The sequence below is a fragment of the Rattus norvegicus genome, chromosome 3 (genome assembly GCF_021556685.1).
Source record: "Rattus norvegicus strain SHRSP/BbbUtx chromosome 3, alternate assembly SHRSP_T2T, whole genome shotgun sequence".
NCBI lineage: Eukaryota > Metazoa > Chordata > Mammalia > Rodentia > Muridae > Rattus > Rattus norvegicus.
The window spans coordinates 56,921,788-56,935,349 of record NC_141536.1 but is presented as its reverse complement, the minus strand read 5'-3'; the positions used below and the strand labels follow the sequence as shown (position 1 = coordinate 56,935,349).

Sequence of the window (13,562 nt, the reverse complement as noted above, 5' to 3'; positions counted from 1 at the left end):
AGCTGTAAACTCTTGGTCATCTTTTCTGTTCTTTTTTTTTTTCTCATGCCGGTGCCCTCCACATTACTGTGAAGAAGATTCCAATCATTGTACATTTTTACCCATTAAGTATTTCAATATGCATCCCTAAGAGATAAGAATCCTTCCTCTAACATTTTATTAGGGGAAATTGGAAGCCTGCAGCCAAGTTGGAAGCCGTGCACGCAGTTGGTTGTACTGCTTTGTTGTGCAGACGCCCATCTGTTCATCCATCCATCAGCCCTCCTGGTTTGAAAAATGCATTTCAGAGTAAGTTGCAGACATCTTGCAGACTCCCCTTTAAGCACTCCAACATGCATATTATAAGCTAGAGTTTAATATCTGTTTATGACTTTCTTCCCACTGAATACAACATTTACCTCACCCAGACGCACATCTGAAGTACACATTGGCTGCTTTTTGACAGATGTAACCCACACCCCTATTGAGGCAGAATTTTACCATCAGTCCAGAAAGTTCCTTTTTGCCTCTTCCTACTCAATTCCCACCAACACTCATAAGCCAGCCTTGTTTTCTGCGTATGGATGTACAGAAGTGCTTTGGAGTCGTCGTCTTGTCTGTTGGCACAGCAGGCACACGCCCCATCACCACGGTGCCACACTCACTCTGCCCCTACACTGCTCTTTGATTTGCCCTCCCCTCTCCACCTTGTTTCAGGCTTCTACAGCATTTCCAGGGTTTAATACGGGACTTGGTATTTCTAGCCCCATTTCTTCCCCCAGAGCAGGCTTTTGTAGTCCCTTGAGCATGGCTCAAGATTATCTTGGTCACCACTGGCCTGGCCTTTCCAGGAAAGGTCCTTTGTGGGTATAGGCAGCGGTGACTCTGTTCTGCGATTACTTATTCCATGCTTGGCCAATGTGACAGGGTTTGGGGTAGATACCCAAGGGGCCCCATCCTTTTAGAGGTAAAGGGGAGAGGGAATGGGGGGAGTGACTATGTGAGGGGGACCAGGAGAGGGGGCAGTGTTTGGGATGTAAATAAATAAATAAACAAACTAAACAACCAAACTGAAAACTTTCCATAAATAACAATAAAATAAGCATGTAGTCTTAAAATGCTAGCATAGCTATGTGTGAATCACATCAAAGAGGAGTAAAAAGATATTTGTACCTTCTTTTCCCTCAAACTATCCAATTATTTGGTAATACAGATGTCAGAGAATCCCTGTCCTCTGAAACTCCAGTGGCACTGGGTTGACTGGCTTGCCCCACTCTTCCCCTGACCCTGTCTCTGGGCTTCTGGGTAATGGTTTCTCTCCTTGTTATCTCTGGCCCACTGAGTTGTTTGTGTGGGGGTCACCTCCTTCCTAGATCCATGTCTCTTTTCAAGCTCCTTTTCCTCCCAAAGTGGAAGGAATCTTCTCTCTAGATTTTGCTGAAACCCACGCTCAAAAGAATTTTAGAGTAGACAACAGATGTTTCTAAAGGTTTAGGAATTTGCAGGTTTGCATCAAAGGCATGTAAAAGGTATTTTAAATGTTTAATTTCAGAAATTCCTATATTTAAAGAACCTTGTTTTTCAAATCAGTTTTGTTTTTGCTTTTTTGTCTTCCTTTATTAGAAGGTTTCCTTACTCTGGCATGGCCAGATTAAAGGTAAGTCTAACCTTAGGCAAGATGGGTTTAAGGTGGCCTTCCTACCTGAAAAGTCCATTTAACTAAGTATTCCTCACAGGTTAGCCCAATATTGGGTTTTTAGTTAATTCCAGATGTAGTCAAGTTGACAAGGAAGAATAGCCATCACAAGACCACCCCTTGCCAAGTTGACACATAATCCTATCTCCATATCACACTTAATTTTCAAAGGAAAACATGAACCAGGTTATAATCACGCCTAATTTGACATAGCTATCCCATGTACAACTGCAGGTGCACTATATAGTTCAGAATAGGTGCCAATATCCTTTGGGCGATATTCTTTTAGTATCTTAAAACTTCATATGATAACCACTGATATTTTCTCAACCATCTTATTTTTACGGTAATGTTACTGTGAAGAGATACCATGACCAATGCAACTTGCAAAAGAAAGCATTAAATTGCTTACAGTTTTAGGGGATTGGTCCATAATCATCACGGTAGGAAGAAGACAGGCATGGCACTGGGGAAGTAGCTGAAAGCTTTCCATCTTGATTTATATGCAGCAGACAGAGTGACCAAGAGAAAGATAGAGACAGAGAGACAGAGGAAGACAGAAAGAAACAGAGAGACAGACAGAGCCTGGGCCTGGTAAGGCCTTTCGGAACCTCGAAGCCCACCCCCAGCAACACACCTCTTCCAACAAGGCCACACGTCCTACTCCTTCCCAAAACCGTTCCACTTCCTGGTGACTGAGCATTCAAATATATGAGCCTATGGGTCTTTTCTCTTTTAAACCATCACGGTAAATGTGGAAACCTTTTGTACAGTAAGTGTATAAAAACAACCTAAATATACATCAATGGCTAAATGTATAAAGAAATATACATATGAATGCACATAGATGTACACAAATATTATTCACTTATAGAAAAAGAACTGTTGCTGGGTGTGGTGGCTTATGTCTGTAATCCTACAACATGAGACTATCTCCAACAACAACAACAACAACAACAACAACAACAACAACAGCCTCAAATCCCCAACACACACACACACACACACACACACACACACACACACACACACACATCTTAAAATATCCCAAGTATATGGTAGATACTTAATAATTACTTGCCAAACCTGAATTATTGTTTTTGTTTAATAGGCTGATAAATGTATTATTTTTTGTTTAATATGCTCACAAGTATCTATTGACTTATAAATCTAGCCATGGGATGTCTGGTTCCAATTTAGTTGACATTTTCATTTTCTGCACGGTGACAGTGAGTCTAAACAGTGGGGGAGAGCCGTGCCAGGACAACCATGTGAAATATTTCTTCTGCTGTTTGACAGCATATTGGCTCAAAGGAATGGTGTCCCCAAACCTGTAACCAAAGGAGGTGTGCAGGCTAGATTTACATTGGCTTGACACAAACTATAGTTATCTGAAAGGAGGGACTTTCAACTGAGAAAATGCTTCTGAAGGTCAAGCTGTGGCCCAGCCTTGTAGAGCAGTTTCTTCATTAGTGACTGATGGGGGAGGGCCCAGCCCATTGTAGGTGGTGCCACCTCTGGGTTTGTAGTCCGGGGCTCTACAAGAAAGCAGGCCAAGCAAGCCATTGGGAGCAAGTCGTTAGGCAGCACCTCTCCCTCCCCCCACCGCCATGGCCTCTGTCTCATCTCCTCCCTCCAGGTTCCTGTGCTGTTTGAGTTCCTGTTCCAGTTTCCTTCAGTGATGGACTACGGTGTGGAAGTGTGAGCCCAGAAAACCCTTTCCTCCCCAATTTGTTTTTTGGTCACAATGTTTCTAGAAACATCCAAGAGACTTGGATGGACTTTTGCCTCAAAGTAGGGTTTGAACCTCACACTCCAGTCCCCTAGCAATCCTGGAAATGTAAGCATTAGCTTTGCTCCACCTTAGGCCTTTAAATCCCATGTACAAAGGTGGAGTTACCAGGGCGTTGTTGAATCCAACAGGGGAGAAGTGCTTCTTCCTGATCCAAAGAAGCAGTTTACCTTTGGCCCTGGGTGGAGACATGGCATTCTGACCTACTCCAAACATCACAGCATTACATACTAGTGTCTCTCTTCCCTTGAGAATTAATCCAGCTGAGCCTGTCAATCACAGGTGTGGGGACAAGCCCTACCCCCTTTCCTCCAGTAAGGCCAATTCTCCTGAAGACAGGCTAAGGAGAGGGGAGGAGTAATTATCCTCTAATGAGATGATGAGTTTACTCTTACCCCCAAATCCACGCAATTGCTGGCAGATCTTCCATAATGTAACACCGCAGAGCTGGTCTGCTCTTCTCAGTCAGTAACACATAACTTTTTCTTCTCTTATCTCTGACCAAAGTCTGGGTAGGCCTTCCCTGATACTCGAAAATTCCCCAGTCGTATTCCCACCCAGCTGCTGTTTGTCTGTCATGTGGCTGCTTCGCTGATCTCCGTTGCCCCCTGTCCCTTCCAGCTCCACGTCTTCCTCTCTCCAGCTTCCTGCCCCGACTCCTGGCAGCTTCTGTGCCCTGTTGTTTTGCAAACTCTAACAAAGTTGTTCTTGCGCTTTCTGCTGAATCCATTTCTAAATCCTTTTATTAACGAGCCTAAGACCTGGGAGAAACACAAAGATTAGCAGAGCCCGGATGACTCTGCTTTGAGGAAATGCCGTTTGGTGACTGCCCCACATAAGTTTCTAGTTCCCGTCACATGAAATCTGATTCTCCCGAGTTTTGACGTCCTTCCAAAACACCAAACGTCTCCAAACCTCAGTAAGTACATTATTACCAGACCACATTTCTCCATGTGAATTCGCCAACTGTATGAGAATCTGAGACCAAATTTTGACCAGTAGAGTAAGCCCAGAACCCTCATGTTGGGAGTAACCCTCTGAGGGACTCCCCGCTGGTGTGCTTGCTTCCCAGAACTTGTTAGGGCTTTGAAAACTTCTGCAGAATTAAATAAAACTTTCTTGCCCAAGACACCGGATTCTGGGGTCCTTTTTGGGATCCCAGCCTCACTTCTAACAGGACCCCAGAGAGGGCCTGCAGGATGAGAATTGTGATCAACAAAGAGGAGCTGTGGGATCTGCTGTGAGGGAAAAGATAGAGACAGAAGCCCTCTGTCACACACGGAGGCGTCTATGTAGCTCTAGACAAGAAGTGGCTCTACACACGGGTCTAGGACAAGGGCCATTTCTAATCAGAGAAGGTGGCATTTCTATACAGTACATAGCCTGGAGTCACTGTTGGGATGGTATCACCGGAAGCTGCCCATTCTGCTAACATTCTGAAGATTTCATCAACAGATTTCCATGCTTCCCCTTTATGGTGTCATCGAAACCAAATGACACTCCTTTTCTCTAAAAGTTAGTTTCACTGCACGGATGTAAACATTTCCAAACAAAATGTGTAAACAAAAAAGTATAATTGCTATTCTCAACACAACTGGAGCAAGTTAGCGAGCAGCAGGAGATAGCTTTGCTATTCTGGTAAGTTCCATGCGAAAGTTATGGTGAGGACAGCAACGACCTGCTTTGTTTAATGTATTTTTAACTACGGCATTTGGAATGCTTGCTAATTGTTTTCTTCTGCATATAACTTTATTAACCATCTTGCTTCTTTTTTTTCCTTTTGCATTTGTTTTCTGACACAGGGTCTATCCCTGGTTGTCCAGGAACTCACAGGAATCTTATGATTTCTGTCTCTCAAGTGCTGGGCCTAAAGGTGTGAGCTACCATACTGGCCATCATTACCTTACTTTTTAATGCCTATTACCATAATTATGAATTGAGAGAGTGTCTGTAACTTTGAATATTTTAAATTCAAAGATGCTAAAGTTCAGAGAGGTTAAAAATTCTATCCACAAAGGCATATAATCAGTGATAGAAGAAGACATTGACCCACTCACAGTGTAAAACACATGATAACTATGGAAGCTGGCATCAGCCATCTTTCTCTGTGTCGCAGATTAGGCCTTTGACGAAGTATTGAAATTTGTTTATCAGTTATAGAGATCAAAAATCAAGATCCCCTAATTGGTATGCTGTAGCCTCCTTGTTGATATTCCTCCTGTTCATACCTGGTGGGGAGTGATTTCCTGAACCATGTTTAAGTTTAGCTCGCAGAACAGGGCACAGGAAAGCATGTGGAGGCTCCATAGCAGCATAAAGAGGCTGACCCAGCCGCTAGGATTCTGCCTTCAGCAGGCTACTCTGTGAAGACTGGTCAGGCTGGGGCAGTAAGGCAGGAGGTAGGGGTGACTGGATGGCAGGAGAACTTGGTGGAGAGATGGAAAGGGGAGAGGACAGTAGCTCTCCCCACCCCCACCCCCCACAGTGCTGTAGAAGGCAGCAGACCTCTCTGTGAACCCTATAACCAGTCCAGGGAAGCAGCAGGGAGGGTGGATTCCCACACCTTTTTGCTTCTTGACTCTCTGTCCCTGAGTCTAAGAATGTGAGGAGGTGCACTGAGGAGGACCCATGTGCGGACTGCTGCAGCTTGGACATAGAGTTGGAGTTCGTCTGTGTCGGAACACGACTGGTATGTTGACACTGAGTACCTGTCATATGAGCTCACTCAGAGGTAATCGGGTTCAGATAAGATGAGGGTGAGTGCTAAACTCTTCTCACTGCTCTTTAATTTAATTATCATTGACTGATGTCAAACTCACAGGAAAGGCCCGCCAAGGGAACTCTATTTCCTTTTGGTCAGAAAATGAAATTTATGGCCTAGGAGAGACCTAACATTTCAGTTAGGCTAAAGAATGGCCCTTCAGGTAGTCAGATCTGCTTAAGCCGGTTTCAGAGATAGGAGAAATAATTATCCCTTTAATGAGAAAGATGCTCTTCTTTCCCACCGTTTGTATAATAAACCAGCCTGCCTCCATCATGGGCTTAAAAGCCATCATACAGTAAAGACAGCCTAGGCTCTGTCCCACTGATGATTAAACCTCTGTTCTCAGGAATTGGGCTAAGCCCCATCTGTAACTGTAATTACAAATGGTTTTGTACTGCCTGTACCAGGAGAGGCAACTATGTCTTTGTTTCAAAAAAATTACTACAACCATCATAAGAATGTTACAATCCTTCCTTTGTTTTAAAAGGTTTTTACAACTACTTAATTACAACTCCCTTGTTACAACCTTGCAACCATGTTTCAGAAGGTCTTTAGGACTCTCTTGCTATGCTTATGGTCTGCTCCTGTAACCCTGCCTATTTTGCCTGCCAAATCCCCCATTCGGAAGTCCCCTATCCCTGAGCTATAAAAACCTTGTCTTCCTCACATCCAGTGCTGATCTCTTTAATCCCAATTTTAGGGAGAGACAGCTCCTGTACATGAATAAAAAAAACTTACTCTAATTAATTGCTAGCTTCAATTAAATTGGCCATGATGATTTGGGTTGGGGGTCTTTCTTCTCACATCTTTGGGGGTGACGCCTGTCTCTCTAGAGCAGTCACTTAGGGAACTTTAACAGGGGCTTCATATGTCTGCCCACTTCTTCTCCCCCACCCCCCAGGGCTTCACATTTATTTCAACAATTCAGCAAACATTTGCACACATATGTACATGTACATACATTTCACATATACATATGCAGAGATTAAGACACAAAGAAAACACAGTAAAACACTAAAATTGGGAATCTAGTCGAAGAGTGTGGAAAAGGTCATTGTACCACCAGGCTACTTTTCGGTAGCTTTGGGATTTTCAACACAAGGACACAGATTTCAATAGTCACATGAAGCCAACTCACACTCTTTACAAGTAGAAATACTGGCAATGAAGTGTTAATTCAGGAGTATGGAATTCTGGGAAGGATAAGTTTATGAGGGGAACTGCACAGGTGCACACGTCTCCACTCAAGTATGAATGTTGGATTTTCCTTTCTAGATATTAGTTGTATAGTCTACGTATTTTTCTGAATATATATTTCCAAACTAGGAAAACGTAAAAGAAAAAAAATGGAATGAGGTGCATAATTCTCTTAAACTTTTTATTGATTCTTTGTGAATTTTACATCATGTACCCCAATCCCATTCATCTCCCCCAGAATAAAAATAAAACAGCAACAAAAAAAAAATCTTGTTGTGGAAGCTATGGTGTGTCACACAGTGTACCCTTTTGTCCATGCATCCCTACTTGCAAATGTTCATTGCAATGAGTCACCATTGGTCTGGTTTGAGGCCTCTGGTTTCTGCTACTCTATCAATACTGGCTCTTCATGGAGACTCTTCTCAGGTATCCTGTTGTTGCCCTGTGTCATGAGATCCTGTAGCATTTATCTACCAGCTCTTTCACACACTCCAAGAGATCACAGATGGGGTAGATGTTGAGGTGGGCCAACTCAAAGCCCAAAGGCCTGCGAGGTAGCTGAGTTGGTCAGCCCAGCAGCTTTCTGTGCCCACAGCATCATGGTGAGCTCTCCAGCAGCACCCTGGCTAGCTCACCCAGTGCTGCAGCTGGCAGGGGGCATGGCCAGCTCTCACACTGCCAGGGCAGTGAGGAGAGAGGGAGCATCTCTTCCTCACCCGTGCCACATCTTGGCTGATGAGAGGGCCATAGCTCTCCCATGCTCATACCCTTTCGCTAGCTCACCTGCAACCCCACCACAACAGTCAGCTCTACTGTGCTGCCCGGGTGAGGGGCAGGGATAGCTCTCCTGCCTACCTCAGGCAGCAAGGTCTACTTACTGTTTTAATTACTCAGAAAAGTATGTTTCCCTTTCTTCTTCTTTGTTCTAAGCATGGTTTCCTAATACTTTATCTGAACTCTTTCTCTCAGTTCTCTTTCTTCTAATCAGTTGGCTGCCCTCTATAGTAGCTTAACTCAAATGGGGCTGGCCCTTTCTCTTTCTCTTCTCTCTTTTCTAGACAGCACCTGACATACAGCTGCCGTGAGGTTTTTCTTTTAAACTCTCTTAAAAATGTCCTTGAGCAAACTTTCTTTTGACAAGGAAAAGAAAGCTTGGCTGGCCTAGAACTTATTACATAGACCAGGCTGGCCTCAAACTCAGAAAAATGTCTCCTCTGCCTCTGCCTCTGGAGTGCTCAATTTTCCTGGAAATGCTGACCTTTAGTTAAAAAAAGGGAAGTATAGACATAGACAAGTAGGCATGATGTGACCTTGGAGATGGTCACCTATAAACCAAGGAGAAAGGTCTGAAGTAAATCTTTCCCTTGCAGCTCTCAGAAGGAGCCTAAACACAGATAAACTGATTTTGGACTTTGACCCTCCATAACTGTGAGACTGTCTCTGGGTTTAAGCCACCCAATCTTGCTACAATGGTCCTACTACACTCACTAGTAGGCTGGAGAGTTTGTGATTTGTTCATGGAGGAACAGTTCTTGTTTTTGACAGGATGATAAACATTTGAGTTCCTTCCACTTGATTTCTCTCTGTCTCGGTGGCAAATTCCCAGTAGGAATTTTGTGGTTGGAGCCACGCCTAACTTCTAATCCTTATCATCTGCAGAAGGAAACAAGTAACATGCCCACAGAATGGGAATAACAGTGCTCACCCCACTGGGCGAGCTTACAGGACTTTATGCTTGTAACAATGAATGTTAAGCTGCCTTCCTACCAGAGTTATTCAATGAAAAGTCAATTCGTATGACACATGACTTGATCCACCTCTCCTCAAAATAATGCTAGCCTTAGCAAGAGGAGCCTTGACACAAGGGCAGCCAATTCCTAGATATGGCCTGTGTAAATTGGTGTAGGGAGAAGGTGGGGACCAACTCAATTTGGACCAAAGAACACCCCAAATAAGCTGCCTGTGGGATTTCCCCCGAAGAACCATGAGATACAATCAGGGTCCAGAGGAAAGTCAGGGCTGAAGTTCTAGGTTGAAGCAATCAGGAAGATTTTAGTCCTGCTCAATGAACAGAGCTTTAGCTGGAGGAAAACTGGGAATGGAGCTGAAGCAGGACACTGGCCCCATCCAAGTCCCAGAGTGAAGTCTCCCTCTTTCCTAAGGGACCACACAGGGCCCTTTCTTCATTTAACTGAGGATTTTAGCAGAAGCAAAGGAAGCTCTGCATTAAAGCAAGAGGTCAGTTATGTTAGCTATGTTTTCCCAGGTTGTTCTGTGAGTCTGCGCCTCATGGTGGGACTGGAACCAAGGATATAGAGGGGAAGGAAGGCAGCCAAGAGCAGGGACAGACTGAGGATGGGCACTCTTGGTGGCTCCTCCTTCTGTCTTCGAGACTTCCTGCTTTTTCCACATTTTCTCTTCCATCTGTCCCTTCTTACTCCTGCCTTCTCTTGCTGAGTTGAATGCTGCTGGCTATATGTCCACACAGACGCTGTAGACAGGATGCTGGGAAAGAGAGACATGATCTATGGGGCTTACAGTCTCATTCAAAGATTGGAAATGAATCAACAAAACTGCACAGTGCATGCTGTAAAGAAACGGAATAGGGTCATGTAATGGACTGCACTGGCCATGATGGGATGGCCATGCCTGGCGGATGATCCATAGTCTTCCCAGGCCAGTCAAGCAGCCAAGGGCCTGCCTGAGAAGTGAGGGGAAATGGGCCAGAATGATAGGGGCCTAGCTTGCTGAAGCACAAATCATTCGGTAGGTAGAGTAATTGTGTAAGGAAGTCGTTGATAAAACATGAACAAAGAGGTGGTGATAGAATTCTTCTCTGAAGACTAAAAATAAATAGTACAGAACCTCACTCTCTTGACCCTGGTTCTACCTGAAGGCAGGCCCAGGGGTGGCATTCCTGGTGGCCTGTCTGTCCATGAATCCTGTGTGAACATAGAGTACTTAAAGGAGGCTCAGGATGTTCATGTGGTGGTAGATTTTGTCTTTTCTGTTTGTCATAAGTTTCCCAAAGAAACCATTTCCCCCTATTTTCAAAGGGTGCACTGAACATTAAAATCTTGTCAGTGAGAACTTGACATAGTCACAAGAGACACAGAGTTGTCTTCATCTTTAGGGAATATCAAGTCAGGGCTGTTGGGGATGTAGCTTGTCTGAAGAAGGGCTCACACAGTTTGCTCGAGGAGACATTCATGGTGGGATAGCTTTTGCTCTTTTCAAAATGTTTGGCTGTTCCCTTCCTTCCTTCCTTCCTTCCTTCCTTCCTTCCTTCCTTCCTTCCTTCCTTCCTCTTTCCCTCTTTCCTTTTCCTGCTCCTCTTCCTCTTCCTCCTCTTCCTCATCTTCCTCCTCTTCCTTCTCCTTTTCCTCCTCCTCCTTTTTCTTCCTCTCCCTCTTTTCTTTTTCATATATGGCTTTCTGTAAATATTTCAAGATGGTTATTTACTATGATGAGGAGAATATGGTCCTAGCTGATGTCTAGATTTTATTTCAAGCAACTGGTTTTCATTATAGTTGGGATTTTCCTGATGCTGACTTTAAGAATTAAAGAACATTTTTGTTTTTAGTATACCAAAGATTTCCTGTTTCTGTTGAACAGAATAGAGGAGATCCTCCGGAGTGAGGACTCATTTGATGATTGGTGAAGGGTTTGAAGGAATCCCTCAGCTCTGGGGATACCTTTTCCTAATCTCCAACTGGCAAGGCTCAATTTCATGTCCAGATGATATTTCTTTTTCTGTTAGTGTTTCACTGGGGGCAGGGTGGAATTCTTTTTTACTCTTTATCTAGTTGATTTGAAGTTCACTCCATGAAGAAAGGGAAATTACTAGCTAGAGGCTTTGTGGGGAGTGGTTACAATGCTAGAAGTTACGTGAGGAAAAAGAACTCCATCTTCAGGAAACTCCATCACTTCTCTGGTGGAGGAACAATTAGGGAACAATATGAGGCCATCCATAATCCAGGGCCGACTAAGTAGGGGGCAGGGGGGACAATGAGTACCACGTGGATTCAGAGAAGAAGGCAGAGGACCGTGATACAGCTCAGCATTTTGGACAACAATCAGCTTCCAGGGAGCCGCGTCTGCCTTCCCCTTGAGAGTCAGTCAGTCCACTATGTGAATCTACCATTAGTGAATCAGATCAGAGCATTTTATGCTTGGTGGCATATTAGTGGCATAGAGCTGGGTAAATAGGATGTGGAAACAAGTCACCTACTACAAGTCTCTCTGGCGTCTAAGTGAGAAAGCAGCAAGATAGCTCTGCAAGACAGGCACAGCTTCAGTCTCCCTGACAACAGTTTCTGCTGAGCGGAAAACCATTAAGAGGTGGATCTCTGCAGCGATAGCCTACAGTTTCCAAGGGATAAATCTTGTCTGCAACAGAGGTTGGCAGCTAAATTTCTGTTCCCCTGGCTTCCCTCTTTATTCTGCGCACAGAGCAGCTCAAAGGCCAGCTGATGTGATGGGAAATATTTCTCATGGGCTGTGAGGCAGTGGGTGGAAATCTCTCCTGATTTACAGAGACATGACCTCCCTACTGTGAAGGGTTGAAAGCAGTCAGACTGTGGGTGTGGGTAGTCCCCAGCTGTTCGATGCCTACAGCTTTCGAAAGATTCTGACATACCCGAAGTTTTGACGTGCCTACGTCCTAAAAGAGATAGTCCTCCTGGAGGAGAATACAGACCATGTTCTCTGACAGATGTGGTGAGGATGGAAGGCTGTGAGAGAGTCAAAGAAGCCTGAGCAATCAGGACTATGTCTAAGTGTAGGATGATGTCATTATACAGGTAAAGGCAGGTACAAGATAGAACGAGGCCTGTCATTGGATGAGAAGGAAGGATGGGCGGGAGAAAAGTTTTAGAGAGGGGAGAAGACTGGAACAAGAGAAGGAGAAGCAACCGAGAGGACATGGAGGCAGATGTTAGGATTCCTCTCTGCACATTTACAGGTTGTTATGAATATTCTTAAGGGATGGATGTGTACAGGGCTTTGCATGTCTAGATGAGCAAATTATATATTATCAATTGGATCAGAGGTTACTGTGTTGTGTGTTGTTTCATGTGGTAATTTAAGTTCAAGAGAGTATGTAGTGGCTAGACATGCTAGCCTGCCACGGAATTGGGATGTGTATGTCTGGCATGGTGGCAACCTGCCTTGGGAACTAGACGGGTAGAGAGATTGTTGCCAGGCTCGGAGAGTAGCCATCAACAGTGTGATATGGGATGGAGCAAAGTTAGTGAGAGGCTTTGCTGACTGAGATGAAGATTTCTACCAGACATCTTGGGGCACTATGGTGCCGGATCTAGTGCGGAATAAAAGACAGCCTTTTTTATAATTTTATAGCAATGTCTAAGTTCTAATCAAAGAGTGTAAATTAATTAAGACCTGGTTCATTGTCTGCCAGCAGGATGGAAACTGGCCTCAGTTGCTTGTTCCAGACACAGACTATGGAAAACACATACCATTCATGGCTTATGAGGTCATCCTGGCTTCTTTTTCTGTTGTTGTGATAAAATACCTTGACAAAAATGACTTAAGGGAGGAGGGTATATTTTAGTTCACAGCTCCAGGGCATGGTCTGCTATGTCAGCAAGTCAAGGTTAGGAACTTGAAGCAGCTGGCTACCTCGCATCCATAATCAGGAAGTTGAGGGATTGGAACACCTCTGTTCAGCCAGCTTTTCCCTATCTGAGCTCAAGCTCAGAGAATGGCATGGTCCACTTTTAGTGTCAGTCTTTCTATCTCAGTTAACCTAATCCTTTGAAGGCATGAATAACCCCTCACAGAGAAGCCTCCTCAGACTGACAGTTAACACTAATCATCATAATAGCCACGGCCTCAGATGTATACTTTGTCTGGCTTTGGTTTTGTTCTTTTCCTTACTATGTATGAAGATATGTATTTAGCGTGCATGGGTTATAACTGTGACCAGATTATAGCTACTTCATTCCAACCTCTGGTGCAGAACCCAAGGTTCCATGCACGCTAAATACCCTCAACAGCCTACATCCCTATGCTATGACTAGAGTTTAGTGTTCACTTAAAAAGCTAAGTTCTTTGTGTGAGAAGTGGCTTTCCACTTCAGTGAGTAAACACATGAATAATAAAATAATGTGTAT

The 13,562-nt window shown here is 44.1% G+C and overlaps 1 long non-coding RNA gene across 1 annotated transcript; it reads right to left on the bottom strand.

Annotated features, from left to right (window-relative positions):
* Positions 1-2,762: 2,762 nt before the first annotated feature.
* On the bottom strand, positions 2,763-4,281 carry LOC103691818 (uncharacterized). The gene is made up of 2 exons (XR_015683586.1): positions 3,863-4,281; positions 2,763-3,213 (listed from the first exon to the last, which is right to left on the bottom strand). It is a non-coding gene; the product is annotated as an uncharacterized LOC103691818 (long non-coding RNA).
* Between the last annotated feature and the right edge of the window lie 9,281 nt (positions 4,282-13,562).